Here is a 13,547-nt window from a genome sequence, read left to right on the forward strand (position 1 = left end):
GCAGATTAATATACCATGTATTTAATACCAATAATAATGCAAAAAAAAAAAACAACTTTTCTTACTAAGTTTTATTGTATGCTGCTGCCAGTGTATATAAAACAATTACCCTTGTGAAATAGAAATTCATGAAAATTCAGAGAGGTAGATGTTAAGGACTGACAGAAATAGAAGTTTGTATATTATGGCACAAGTGTTACAGGGATAAGCTTTTGTACAGGCTTCAAATGGAGCTCTCTTGAATATTCACTGGATCATAAGAAGTGGTTTGGGAAACCTAAGATGGAAAAAAAAAGGCGAGTTAAACTATCAACATAGTTTTTAATTTTTTTTCATGAATAACTGGTTTAAGAAAGAGAAACAGGATGGGAAATGCCTATGGTGCAGTAACAGTAAAATCTTTCCCTTAATTTTCACAATCTGTCTGATATGTAAGTCATTCCTGTTTTATAAACAGACTTACAAATTAAGATTACTGCCAAAATATATTCTGTATATAATAAAAAAATGTTAATAAAGCTCTCTTAAATCAAGAAAAATCTGAACATCCTTAGAAAAATGAGAAGAGTGTTTAGCAGGGCAGTTTGGCAGTATCTAGTCAAGAAGAAGATGCAACCACACTTCTAGTTCCCTAATAATCCTAGACATAGAGAAACATGTGCAAGGATATTGACTGTATTAGTATTTTAACAGCAATGAACTGGAAACAGCCTAAATATAACTCTGTAGGAGAATGGATAAATAAATGAAGGTTGTCACATATGATGGAATACAAAGCTGTAAGTTATGCTTTAAAAAACAAAAGTTATATTTTCAAACCATAAAATACTTCAGTTAAGAGTATAAACTAAAAAATTTTAAAAATCTAATTGAAAAAAAGGTGTATTAAAAATTAAAACGAACATACTAAGTTTAGGATTTGTTATTGATATGGAAAGGTAGAAAGTATTAATTTGAGATAGTTTGTAACAAAAATGTTCAAGAGGCATAAACAGAATCAATGCTATGAAAAATGTTTAATCTCAACTAAAATAGCAGCAAAAAACGAAGGTTTGTTAGGTCTCAAGGAAAAAGCATTCTCATGTTTCTAGTGGAAGGCCAAAGTAGTATATTGGCAGGGATATCAAGTACAACATCGTAAACATTTTAATTATTCACTCCTTGTTGACTAATTTTACTTCTAAAAACTAAGGAAAGAGAGGTACTAAGTATACATAGATGTTCATCAAAATCTTCACCTCACTGGAACCTCAAATTTTGGAAACTTAAAATATTCAATGAAGTATAATTCAGTAATAGTTAATACACTGCTAAAGATCTTGTTTACAAAGAATATTTAATGAAGAAAATTCATCATTTTAAAAAGGCAGAATGAAAAATGGCAAATACTGATCCTTATTTTTAAAACATTTTTGTGGCACCCATTGTTGTGTATGTTTTTAAAAATGTTTCATATAAAAACTACCTTAATTTTACATATTGCCTCATTGTCAATAAGCTTGTCATCTTCATTTTTTGTGCATACATGTTCTGTTTTAACAGTTTTTAATTCTGTATTATTTCTCCTACCTTGTATTGTATAAAAGAGGAAAGATTTTAAAAGCCGGAATGTAAAAAAAAAAAAAAAATTCCTCTTAAAAGGAAATACAGGGCCGGGTGCAGTGGCTCACGCATGTACTCCCAGTACTTTGGGAAGCTGAGGTGGGCGGATCACCTGAGGCCAGAGTTGGAGACCAGACTGACTAACATGGAGAGACCCCGTCTCTACTAAAAATACAAAAATTAGCTAGGCATGGTGGTGTGCATCTGTAATCTCAGCTACTCAGGAGAAACACCTGAATGTGGGAGGCAGAGATTGCAGTGAGCCAAGATCAATGCCATTGCACTCCAGCCTGGGCAACAAGGGTAAAACTCCGTCTCAAAAAAAAAAAAGGAAATACAATTTATTACCAGAGATTATTTCTAGGTGTAATGATCATGGTGATTTCTATTCTTCTTGTATTTCGTGTTGCTAAATCACCTATGCTAAGTTTTGCAAGTTATAAAAACCATGTATTTTTAAAACTATATTTACATACATAACTCCAATGTAAATTCTTTTTTTTTTTTTTTTTTTTTTTTTGAGACGGAGTTTCGCTCTTGTTACCCAGGCTGGAGTGCAATGGCGCAATCTTGGCTCACCGCAACCTCCGCCTCCTGGGTTCAGGCAATTCTCCTGCCTCAGCCTCCCGAGCAGCTGGGATTACAGGCACGCACCACCGTGCCCAGCTAATTTTTTGTAATTTTAGTAGAGACGGGGTTTCACCATGTTGACCAAGATGGTCTCGATCTGTTGACCTCGTGATCCACCCGCCTCGGCCTCCCAAGTGCTGGGATTACAGGCTTGAGCCACCACGCCCAGCCCCAATGTAAATTCTTTACATTCATGCCACTCAGTGTAGGTCTAGTACCATCAGCATCAGTTTTAAGTCAGCAGGTGTAAGAAATGCAAGTTCTAGAGCCTCACCTCAGACCTTCTGAATTAGAATTTGCATTTTAACAAAGTGATCTGCATATATTCAAGCTTGAGAAGCAATGCTTTGATGCCCAATTATTCTTTCCCTAGCCCAAACTGCTTCAAATCTTAATACCCACAAAGCTGTTTTCTTACACAGCTGGGATAGACTGGAAACATGTACTTATACAGACTTCCTGGACACTCCCAGGCCTATAAAACTTAATTAAGGCACGACTATGTAACAACGTATTTTAGGAAGCAGCTTCCTGGACTTTGCAGAGTCAGAATGTTAGTAAGGGGTGTGTGCCATATATAAAATCTTTTTTTTTTTTTTAAGTACTATTTAAATTTGCTTCTCATAGGTCAATACTAATGAGTACATTCCCTAACTAAAGTACAAAGAATTTATAAAAAGCCAGCACCCTTGAGTTACATTTTAAATGATCCAAAACCTTTTTGGTCACACCTCTTAGACCAACATACATTTTGTACACGTGACATTTGATCTGGAAGTCACAAATTAACGTACTGAAACATGCTCTAATAAAGCCAGCAGGTCTTTAGTTTTTAATTCTCTGAAATTCAGTCCACTGTTTGCCACCAAAAATTCATATGCTGCATTTCCTTTATGTTTTATCTTTAATCCAACAAATGAGAACAAAACATAAAGGCTGTTCTACCTCAGTACAAATGCCTGAACCACACTGGCTTTTTCAGTTACATCTGATTTTCTCTTATATTTCCAATTCCCAATCTTTGCTATACTGTTCTACAGGTGGGTTCAGTTAGAGCAGTAACATCAGAATTAATCCAAATCAGTTGGTAGTACTTTAAGTAATCCCCAAAAACATTGCAGATTTGTTTAAAACTGTCTAAATGTTTGCCAGGTACACAAAAACAAAACTAGTACTTGTTGACTCCCAAGATACATAGACCATTAATTAGGTCAATGCTCTAAAAAGTGACACATGGCTTGTTACAGTAGTGGCATTTTGTAGTAACTCTCCTATACCCTATCGCCATTAAATCCTCAATTTATCCTTCTTTATGGTAAAATAGAAAGAGTCTTCATGACTACTAACTCATCAAGTTTCATGAATCGTCACTTTGCAAAACAGAAAAATGCTGGAAATGGAGGGTCAAAGGAAAGTGCATGGGATGACCTTTTAAGTGCTGCAAAGAGAAGGCTAGTTATTCCCACAATGTTGGCTTTTGTTTTTAAGCAAACTTACCTTTGAAAAGATTCATTTTACTACAAAAAGGAACAGACTTTCTGGGGTCTGAACGGATTTGTACTTGAAGATACTCCAGTCAGCAGAGGATCATGTTGAGCATTCTGCAGACAGAATTGTTTCAAGTCTGCAGCTGCCTGGGAAACCTATATAGAAGAAAGAGGGAAAGTGCCAGGTGGTGAGAACATTTTAATGAAGGTTTTCTCAAATCTCTGGAAATATTGTACTTAGAGTAAAACAGTACTTCTCTTGCTTCAGAAGAAAATACTATTTAATAATTGAAGACTTAAGTCATATAGTGAGCTCTTTTTTTTTTGAGATGGAGTCTTGCTCTGTCATCAGGCTGGAGTGCAATGGTGCGATCTCAGCTCACTGCAATCTCTGCCTCCCAAGTTCAAATGATTCTCCTGCCTAAGCCTCCAGGGTAGCTGGGACTACAGGTGCGCACCACCAGGCCCAATTTTCGTATTTTTGGTAGAGACTGGTTTCATTATGTAGGCCAGGATCGTCTCAATCTCTTAACATCGTGATCCACCTCAGCCTCCCAAAGTGCTGAGATTACAGGTGTGAGGCACTGCAACTGGCCTAGTGAGCTCTTAATACTTAAAACTAATGCTTGTAAATAAGACTGATTTAACTATGTTTTCTTTTGCTTGATTGCTAGAAGCATCAGATGACTGCATACAAACAGTACAATTATGTTTCTTTTTGCAAAGCATAGCACATCTTGCTTATTAATAATAGGCTGTTCAAGTGCAAACCTAAGGGTACTTAACATCTTGTTTTTATTAAAAGCATTACAGGTTAAAAAGAGCAACAACATTCTAGAAAACTATTACTTTGTCTTGAAAGCAGAATTACTGGAAAAATGCTACTTTGAATAAACATAGTATGGGATAACTAGCACGTAATTTAGAAAGCCAAACACTCTTAAGAATGCATTCACTATACTGATCCTCAAATTTGTCAGACCCTTATATATACTCTCTTTAAACTAAAACAGATTAAAAGAGGCATGCATTCACTCACTTAAACATCTACTATTTGTATATATTCTGCTAAGGTAATGTAGGCTATCAACAAAATAACCATAAAGCCATATAAGTTCCTTACGTCTTGTTTGGGTGGCTCTGTATATGTATATTAAGACTTAAATCAGATTTAAGGCAATAGTTTCTTAAAGGCACGCTGCCTAGAAAAACAAATTTAAGTTTGCTATCAGCCTTTCAGTCACATGACACTGGGAAGAAAACTGTCACTGTCTAGTTTAATAACATTGAAATACTGTTAGTACAACTAAACAATGAACTGAACTGTTCAGATGTGGAACATGAGTGACTAAAACACTCCAGATACATCTAATATCTGAAGTCTTGAACTGAGATTTAAGAAGTGGGAGATACAATCATGCATTTTATTCTCAGTCTTAACTGAGAAGAAAGGAGGCTGACAGCAAGGTGTCCAGTCCATCCAGTTGGATATGTAGTCTTAGGGACTTAACAGCATCACGAATGCTCTCTATACCAAGAAACCCTGCAGATTACAGCTGTACCTCTGACCTGATCAAATAATTCGTCATACTAAGATGAATCTAAATGCTTCTCGACTCTATTTGTGTGTTTGGCTTATACAACAGTCCAGGGTAGTGAGTTCCATAGGTTTATTAGCTCCTATGTAAAAGCATTTTACTAATGACTACACGCCCCTTCATCCCTTCCCTTCCAAAGAAGTGTAGCTAAAGTAGGAGTACAGCAGTGTCATTTTTCACCAAATATTGTAACAATGTTTCATGTTTTCATTCATATTAACAGGAAGCATAGAGTACCTGTTCATTTTCTGTTTAAAGTGTAGGTAGAGTCCAATGTAACTCCTTTTCACAACTTTTCAAGCACCACTATGTGCCACATAGAAGTACTGAGAATACATAAGAACAGCCAGAGCCCTGTTGTTATGGAGCTGACAGTTCAGAGAAAATGACAGACAAGGTGCACTGTGGTAAAATTAGTAATCTTTTAGATGGTGACTGGGTGGCCACCTAAGGGAGGGTGTCTGAGGTGACATTGAACTTGAGACTCAATGACAAGAGATTCAGCCAAATAACCATCAGTGAGAAATAGCCTTCCAAGCAGTGAGGAAAGCTGAGACAAAGATTCTAAAACCTGAACAAGCTGCTAGCCCCCAAGGCACTGTAACAATCACCATCCAGGAGGTTGAAACCCTGCAATCCTGGCCTAATTACTAGTCCCATTTTCACTCTCAAAAATGTCCAGACATACCTATGACAGTCAGTCAAGCACTTGTGGTAAGTTCTGTCAACTGCACTCAAACATACAGGTTAAAAATAAGCTTGTGCTAGTTTAAAAATTATCACCAAAAATCACCTAGCCCAGTTATTGATAAAACAGATACACAAATGGAACCTAACCACATTTAGCAACACGTCTAATGAAAAGCTCATTTAAAAATCCCAAAGTGAGATGCCCTCCCCTCCTTGTTACAGCCTTATCAGCCAGAAGTTGAGAACTCCAAAAGCAACTCATTTCTGATGGCTTTAATAATCCCTAGTGAAGATTAAGGTAGAATCAGTTTTGTGGGGTTAAGGGAGCAGCAGCTGTTTTCCAGGTAAAGCTCTTGGAGTATTTTCGTCTGAAAACCTCATGTAATTTTCTTTGGAGACTGAGTGTGTGCAATTTACTGCTTTCACTGCCCCGCCACCACTTTTTTCTCTCCTGGTCCGTCCTATTTATGATAAAGGCACACCTGAATGATACATAATGGTTGTTAAAAAACGCATGATTTCAAATTTCAAAGCCAAATCCAGCCAAGACTGACTAGAAACCACTGGCACTGGGATGAGGTAAGAATTGGGAGAGTAGAGAAATGGATTCCAAACTGCAGTGAGGTCTAGAGCACTTCAAGGACTGGAAGTGAGGGGGATCCTACACCAAGACGAATGAGAATTTCCCTTCCCTTCTGAGTTGACCGCAACTGAGTAAGCTAGGTCCTTGACATTTCTAGTTAAGAAAGCTTAGAGACCATAGACCCTCTCTCATCCATAAAACGTTTCAGGAAGTAATAAAGACTAGCCTAATGAGTATAAAATCCAATCATTTTAGGAACAGGCTGCTTTTAACAGGGCACATGATTTACATTCTTTCTTGTTTTAACTGCAGAAGTGTTTCACATGTAGCCTGACCCATTGTACCAGAAAGAAGCCAATCCATTTAGGACTGTAATAATCAGGAAATACTTAGAATAGCACTTGAATGTCAAGTTGTTCTATCAACACAGACAAAAGGCTCTTCCCCCCAAAGTAAATACCTCAAGACAAGGCCAATACCAGACGCCAAAATAAGACCAATAATTACCCACACTAATCACTTTCTTGGGCATGCAGACGAGTTGGTATTGCCAAGGTCAAATACGAGCAAACTGCCATAGGTATGAAATGCACGCTTTGATCGAGGTTGTATGGGGCACTGACCAGAACTTAACACTCCAGGAACGTTTCGAAAAATGCTGCTTTAATCCATAGTTCAAGTTATGCAATAATTCGCTTAAAAGTATGTGTTAAATGGACAAGAGAAGCTGAAGGTAAGAATTTAATACTAAAGGAAGCAGGTCTGGGAAAGGTAAAATGGGGGGAAAAAGTCTGCTCTGTATCAAAAATCGGAAAATACCCTGTCCGGTGAGAAACAGGAGGCTGGCAGAGCGGGAAAGGAAGGGTGAGGACTGCGCGCCGAGGCGCAGCTGTTGGCGAAGCCAGCCGAGGAGGCGGCCAAGGGAGGTAGAGAGGGAGGAGGACCGGAATGCGGGCCACGGTTCAGCCAAGGGGCCAGCCCGCCTCGGAAAGTCCTGGGGCGGAAGGGCGGACTAATCGTCCCCCTAAACCACAGCGTAGACCCACGCGGCGCCTTTTCTAAAGCTGGCCGCTCCCGGATCGCCGCCGCCGAGAGCGCTTCCCCTCCAGGGAAACGAGGGCCACAGCCGCGTGTCCCGCCCGCCCCAGCCAGCTGGGCCGCCGGATCCCCCCAGCCGCCACCGCCTACCCCTCGCCTCGGCCGCCCGCCCCTGCTCACTTTTACGCGGTTGAGTCCGGCCTCCAGCCGGAGCTGTTGAACCACTTTCTTCATAGCGGCGACGCTGGAGGAGCCAGACATGGTGTACTAGAGGGCCGGGCTGATTCGTGGGTCGGTAGATCGTGGGCCGTGGGTCAACAGGGCCAGACAACTGAGCGGCGCGCGGCGGGGGCGGGGCTACGAACTTTGTCTCTAAGTTTCCGGTTTTATGCTCAGCGGCTCCACCCTCGGTGCGCATGCGCGCCTTGCCTGCCTTCTGTTTCAGCTTCTCACTTGGCACTGAGCGCTAGCGTGGAGGAGCGGGAGGAGAAGGGGAGGAGCAGTCCGTGGGCGAGGTGGCTGCTGGAGGCGAGCAAGACCCGCTTAAGTTCTCCTTTCCTCTACAGAGGGGCCGATTTGGGAGTGGTAAGGAGCGAGCTTATTGTTAGCCGCTAACACCTAAGAGGGGTTCTGAAGAGAACCAGTGAGGGAAGTCAGAGCTTGTGGGAGTTTCTGAAAGGCTCGGCGGCGGGTGACCAGGAGGTCTCAGTTTTTCTCCCGGAGTTTGCGGGAGGGGTTGAGGGAAGTGAGGGCAGAGGCCCTCTGAGCGGCGTGAGTCACCCACACACCCTGTCCCGTACAGGCGTGTCTCTCTGACTTGACCACAACTGAGTAGGCTAGGTCCCTGACATTTTTCTAGTTAAGAAAGTTTAGAGACCACAGACCCTCTCTGTGACCCGAGTTTGGCCAATGGGCATTCTCAGTGCCCCCCCACCCCCATCCCGCGCAGCCCGGTAGACCAGAGGAGTTCGCTGTAGCCGACCCAGCGGAGCCGGGCGGGCGGGTTGCAGGGGCGCTGATTCGCTGGAGAAAAGATCTTCTCGATGTTTGACTTTACTGGTCTCTTAGCTCTTGTATCGCTTAGCTGAAAGATTGTGAAGAAGCCAAGGTGCTGGCTCAAGATTACACCTGTCTACTCTGTTACCCATTTAATCTGGAGAATTAACGCTCACTGTATACAGCTTATTTTTGTGTTTCCGGAAAGTTTGCTCTTTAGTGTTTTCGTTGTAATTTATTACCTCCTGCTTGAAATTGAGTCCCAAAGAAGTTTTTAGGAGAGATGGTAGGATCTAACCAAACAACATGGGCTCAGCCAGTACGTCATTCTTTCATCCATGGAAATGTGTGTGTTATGTCACAGCTTTAAGGGCAGTTGTTTTCTATTTATTTTGGGATCGTCTCCAAATGAATGCGCTGATGTTTTCTATTATGTCAGGTGTTTCCTATTTCTTTTGGGGTAGTCACTCTCCTAATGAATGCACTGTTTTCTATTGTGAATAATTTCATCATTAATGCATTTCAAATTTATTAGAAAAGCATGTGTAATTGCTCTGGTCAACAAAACCTAATTTACTCAACAGTTTATATCAGTTCACAAAAATGTACAGTGTAAGTTTAGCATTTTACTTAATTCGTACGGACGTACTGATTGGGGTTAAAACAAAGGTTTGAATTCTAGCTCTGCCACTTATCATGGTATTCTTGGGCAAGCCACTTAAGCTACTGAGGCTTTATTTCCAAATAAACAATAAAGCTTACTTCGTGGACTTGTTTTTCAGAATGAAATGATATTTTATATGTATAAAGAATATGAAGGATATCTCAATAAATACTGTTTTTTCCCAAACGGTATTTTAATCATTTCACCTTTGGTGCTTTGTTGACTGTATAATGCTAAAATGTCATTCATACTTTACAGATTTGTAAGATTAAACACAAGTATCTCTATTCAAAAGATAATTTATTTTACAATAGTTTTAGAATATATCACTGAACTGTTAAGAACTGTGGAATGTTAATGCTGGAAGAGATTTTAGGGAATATATGGTCCAATAATTTCTTCTGTGAGGGAGGCTGTTGAGGAATAAGCAGTCTCTTAGGCCAAAACAATTTCAGAAAAAGTTTTTATTGCTTTTTTTATTAACCGCTGCATTGAGAAACCACAGACTGGACTGCTGTCTCAAACACCAGATAGTATTTTTTTTGTAGCATGTCTTTAAAGATTCTATGCAGGCCGGGCGTGGTGGCTCACACCTGTAATCCAAGCACTTTGGAGGCCAAGGTGGGCAGATCACCTGAGGTTGGGAGTTGAAGACCAGCCTGACCAACATGGTGAAACCCTGTCTTTAAAAGCATAAGAGAAAAAAAAAAGAGATTAAAAAAAAAATAAAGATTCTATGTAGGATAGCGAAGAAGAAGAAAAAAAAAAAAAACATTGAGGCCAGACGCGGTGGCTCATGCCTGTAATCCCAGCACTTTGGAAGGCTAAGGAGGGAAAATCATGAGGTCAAGAGATCGAAACCATCCGGGCCAACATGGTAAAACCTCATCTCTACTAAAAAATATAAAAATTAGCCGGGTATGGTAGCCCATGCCTGTAATCCCAGCTACTCCAGAGGCTGAGGCAGGAAAATCACTTAAACTAGAGAAGCGGAGGTTGCAGCGAGCCAGTATCGCCCCACTGCACTCCAGCCTGGGTGACAGAGCAAGACTCTGTCTCAAAAAAAAAATTTTAGTAAGCTTTAAGTTCAGTTATATCTGAAGTGATTAGCTGTAAATATAGTTTATGAACTATCTGTATCTTGTAAACTTCTGTTTAGCAGATGTTCTTTGACCTTCCACAATGCTTTAAAAATTTCAAACATGTTACCAACTGTACAGACGTAGATGCTCACCGTTCAGTTGGTTGGAGACTGGCCTGTTATAAAAAGAATTTGTCACCAAGGGGATCCTTTTAGCAATAAATGGCAAGAAAAAACAACCAAGTAATCTGTCATTTTATGTTTTGTTAGCAGAACTCTATCAATTTAAATTTACCATAGATCTTCACCATATTCAACTAATTAGTACCCTAAGTTCTTCAGTTTACTAGGTCTCCATTCAGAATTTGAATAAATAAAATAGGATTCACATGCCTTACTTCGTAGTTTAACTAAAGGCTAAATTTCTTCTAAGGGGGATTTCACAATTCTGACTTCTTTCTCAAATAATTAGCTTATTCTATTTTTATAATGGTTAAGGAAATTAAAGTTTGGAGGAAAATAATATATACAGTAGATACAAATAAAATACCTAGGAATTAACCAAGGAAGTTAAAGATCTCTACAATGAAAACTATAAAACACTGATCCAAGAAATCGAAGAGAACCCCTCAAAAATGGAAAGATATTCCATGTTCATGTATTGGAAGAATCAATATTGCTAAAATATCTAAACTACCCAAAGCAATCTACAGATTCAGTGCAATCTCTATCAAACACCAGTGACATTCTTCACAGAAGTATTAAAAACAATCATAAAACTTATGCAGAACCGTAAAAGACACAGAGTCGCCAAAGTTATCCTGAGCAAAAAGAATAAAAATGGAGGAATCATATTACCTGACCTCAAATTATACTACAGAGCTATAGTAACCAAAACAGCATAAAGTACTGGCATAAAAACAGACACATAGACCAGTGGAATAGAATAGAGAACCCAGAAACAAATCCATTCATCTCGCATGAGCTTGTTTTGTACAAAGGTGCCAAGAACATACATTGGAGAAAGGACAGTCCCTTCAATAAATGGTGCTGGGAAAACTGAATATCCATATCAGAAGAATGAAACTAGACCTCTCTCTCTCTTCATGGACCAAAATCAAATAAAAATGGGTTAAAGACTTAAATCTAAGACGTAAAACTATGAAACTACTATAAGAAAACATTGGAGGCAGGGTATGGTGGCTCATACCTATAATCCCAGCAGTTTGAGAGGTTGAGACGGGTGGATTACCTTAGGTCAGGAGTTTTAGGCCAGCCTGCCCAACATATAGTGAAACCTCATCTCTACTAAAAGCACAAAAATTAGCTGGGTGTGGTGGCACACATCTGTAGTCCCAGCCTCTTGGGAAGCTGAGGCAGTAGAATCGCTTGAATCCAGGAGGCAGAGATTGCGGTAAGCTGAGATCATGCAATTGCATTCTAGCCTGGGCAACAGAGTGAGACTCCATCTCTCACCAAAAAAAAAAGGAAAACATTGGAGAAACTTTCCAGGACATTGAATTGGACAAAGATTTTTTAAAATAATACCCCACAAGCACAGGCAACAACAGCAAAAATGGACAAATGGGATTACATCAAGTTAAAAACCTGCCCAGGGCCAGGCACGGTGGCTTATGCTTGGAATGTAGGCACTTTGGAAGGCTGAAGCCGGTGCATTGCTTGAGCCCAGTAGTTTAATAACAGCCTGGGCAGCATGGCAAAACCCCATCTCGACAAAACTACAAAAATTAGCTAGTTACGGTGGCATGTACCTGTGGTCCCAGCTACTTGGGAGCCCTCAGAGATCAAGACTGCAGTGAACTGTGATCATGCCACCGCACTCCAGCCTGGGCAACAAGAGCAAAACTCTGTCTCAAAAAAAAAAAAAAAAAGGATTAGAATTTTATTTACAGCTTAACTAGGAATCAAATAAAGCAGAACTCTCAGGACATATATGTAACCTGAATTTATCCTGATCAGATAGATTTTATGCCTTGGTGATTTAAGAATCAAGAATTGTGCCAAAAAATTCTCCCATCATCTGGTGTGAAGTTGACTGTATTCTGATTTTTTAATTCCAGAATGTAAGTTTCCCTGTTACTTGTTGCATTCCTTGGGTAATCAAAAAATTTAAGAGCTGCAAAGGTTCTTGAAGAGTTCAAGTCATTTACCACTAAGAAACTGACGCTCAGACCAATGAATGGTTTTACAGGTTATAAGGGACTAGAAACCTGCTTTTCTGGCTCCCAATCAATCTGGTTATCTTGTGTGAGATTCTACTTTATTCATATATTTAAACATAGCCCATGTCAGCATTTATTAAGTGCTGGTGCTTAGTTATAAACATGCTATGTTACTTCCTCTCTTTGCTTCTCACTACCAGCCTACTTAGTCATTTTCTCTATTCTTTATCTTTTTCTATCTCTCTATAAATATGCATAGCTTTCCCATAATATGGGCTTGCCTCATGGCTGTGATACTACCCCGTGACTTCTCTTTTTTATATTATTATTAAAAATGTCAGCATTTATTAAATGTCAGCATTTATTAAAGTACATTGAGCATACCTGAAAGGGATCCCAATACTAGCAGAAAAAAAAAAAGCACATTGAGCAATCTTTGTATGCCATATTATCAAATCAAACAGGAAATAAAAATGACTAGAATCATTATTTTTAGACACTGAATAGAGTGTCAGAAGTTTTTTTTGTTTTTTTTTTTTTGAGACGGAGTTTCGCTCTTGTTACCCAGGGTGGAGTGCAATGGCGCAAACTTGGCTCACCGCAACCTCCGCCTCCTGGGTTCAGGCAATTCTCCTTCCCCAACCTCCTGAGTAGCTGGGATTACAGGCACCCGCCACCATGCCCAGCTAATTTTTTGTATTTTTAGTGGAGACGGGGTTTCACCATGTTGACCAGGATAGTCTCAATCTCTTGACCTCATGATCCACCCGCCTGAGCCTCCCAAAGTGCTGGGATTACAGGCATGAGCCACCGCACCCGGCCCAGTTCTTAAGCTTGATTTTTCAGCTCTGCTTCTGACATTGAAAATCATTTTGGAAAAGTGCAGAGAAAACATGATAGATAACTATTTTGAAAGGAGAGACTGGATCAGAGATGGCAGATAGGTGATACATCTACCAACAGTTACTCCTCAAACGCATAGTTGACTGTGATAA

General features: G+C 39.8%; 1 protein-coding gene and 1 long non-coding RNA gene across 6 annotated transcripts in view; one reads left to right on the forward strand and one right to left on the reverse strand.

Moving 5' to 3' along the window:
• Window positions 1–53: 53 nt before the first annotated feature.
• On the reverse strand, window positions 54–7,989 carry LOC100402614 (guanine nucleotide-binding protein G(I)/G(S)/G(O) subunit gamma-5). The gene is made up of 3 exons (XR_621910.5): window positions 7,809–7,989; window positions 3,730–3,875; window positions 54–277 (listed from the first exon to the last, which is right to left on the reverse strand). It is a non-coding gene; the product is annotated as a guanine nucleotide-binding protein G(I)/G(S)/G(O) subunit gamma-5 (long non-coding RNA).
• A 77-nt stretch (window positions 7,990–8,066) lies between these two features.
• SPATA1 (spermatogenesis associated 1) overlaps window positions 8,067–13,547 on the forward strand; it is a 63,979-nt gene continuing 58,498 nt past the window's right edge. For all 5 annotated transcript variants that reach the window (XM_017974881.4, XM_017974883.4, XM_035252012.3 and 2 more), the window contains exon 1: window positions 8,067–8,213. The gene's annotated coding sequence lies outside the window, so the exon portion shown is untranslated. The remainder of the gene's footprint in view (window positions 8,214–13,547) is intronic.

The sequence above is a fragment of the Callithrix jacchus genome, chromosome 7 (assembly GCF_049354715.1).
Source record: "Callithrix jacchus isolate 240 chromosome 7, calJac240_pri, whole genome shotgun sequence".
Classification (NCBI taxonomy): Eukaryota; Metazoa; Chordata; class Mammalia; order Primates; family Cebidae; genus Callithrix; species Callithrix jacchus.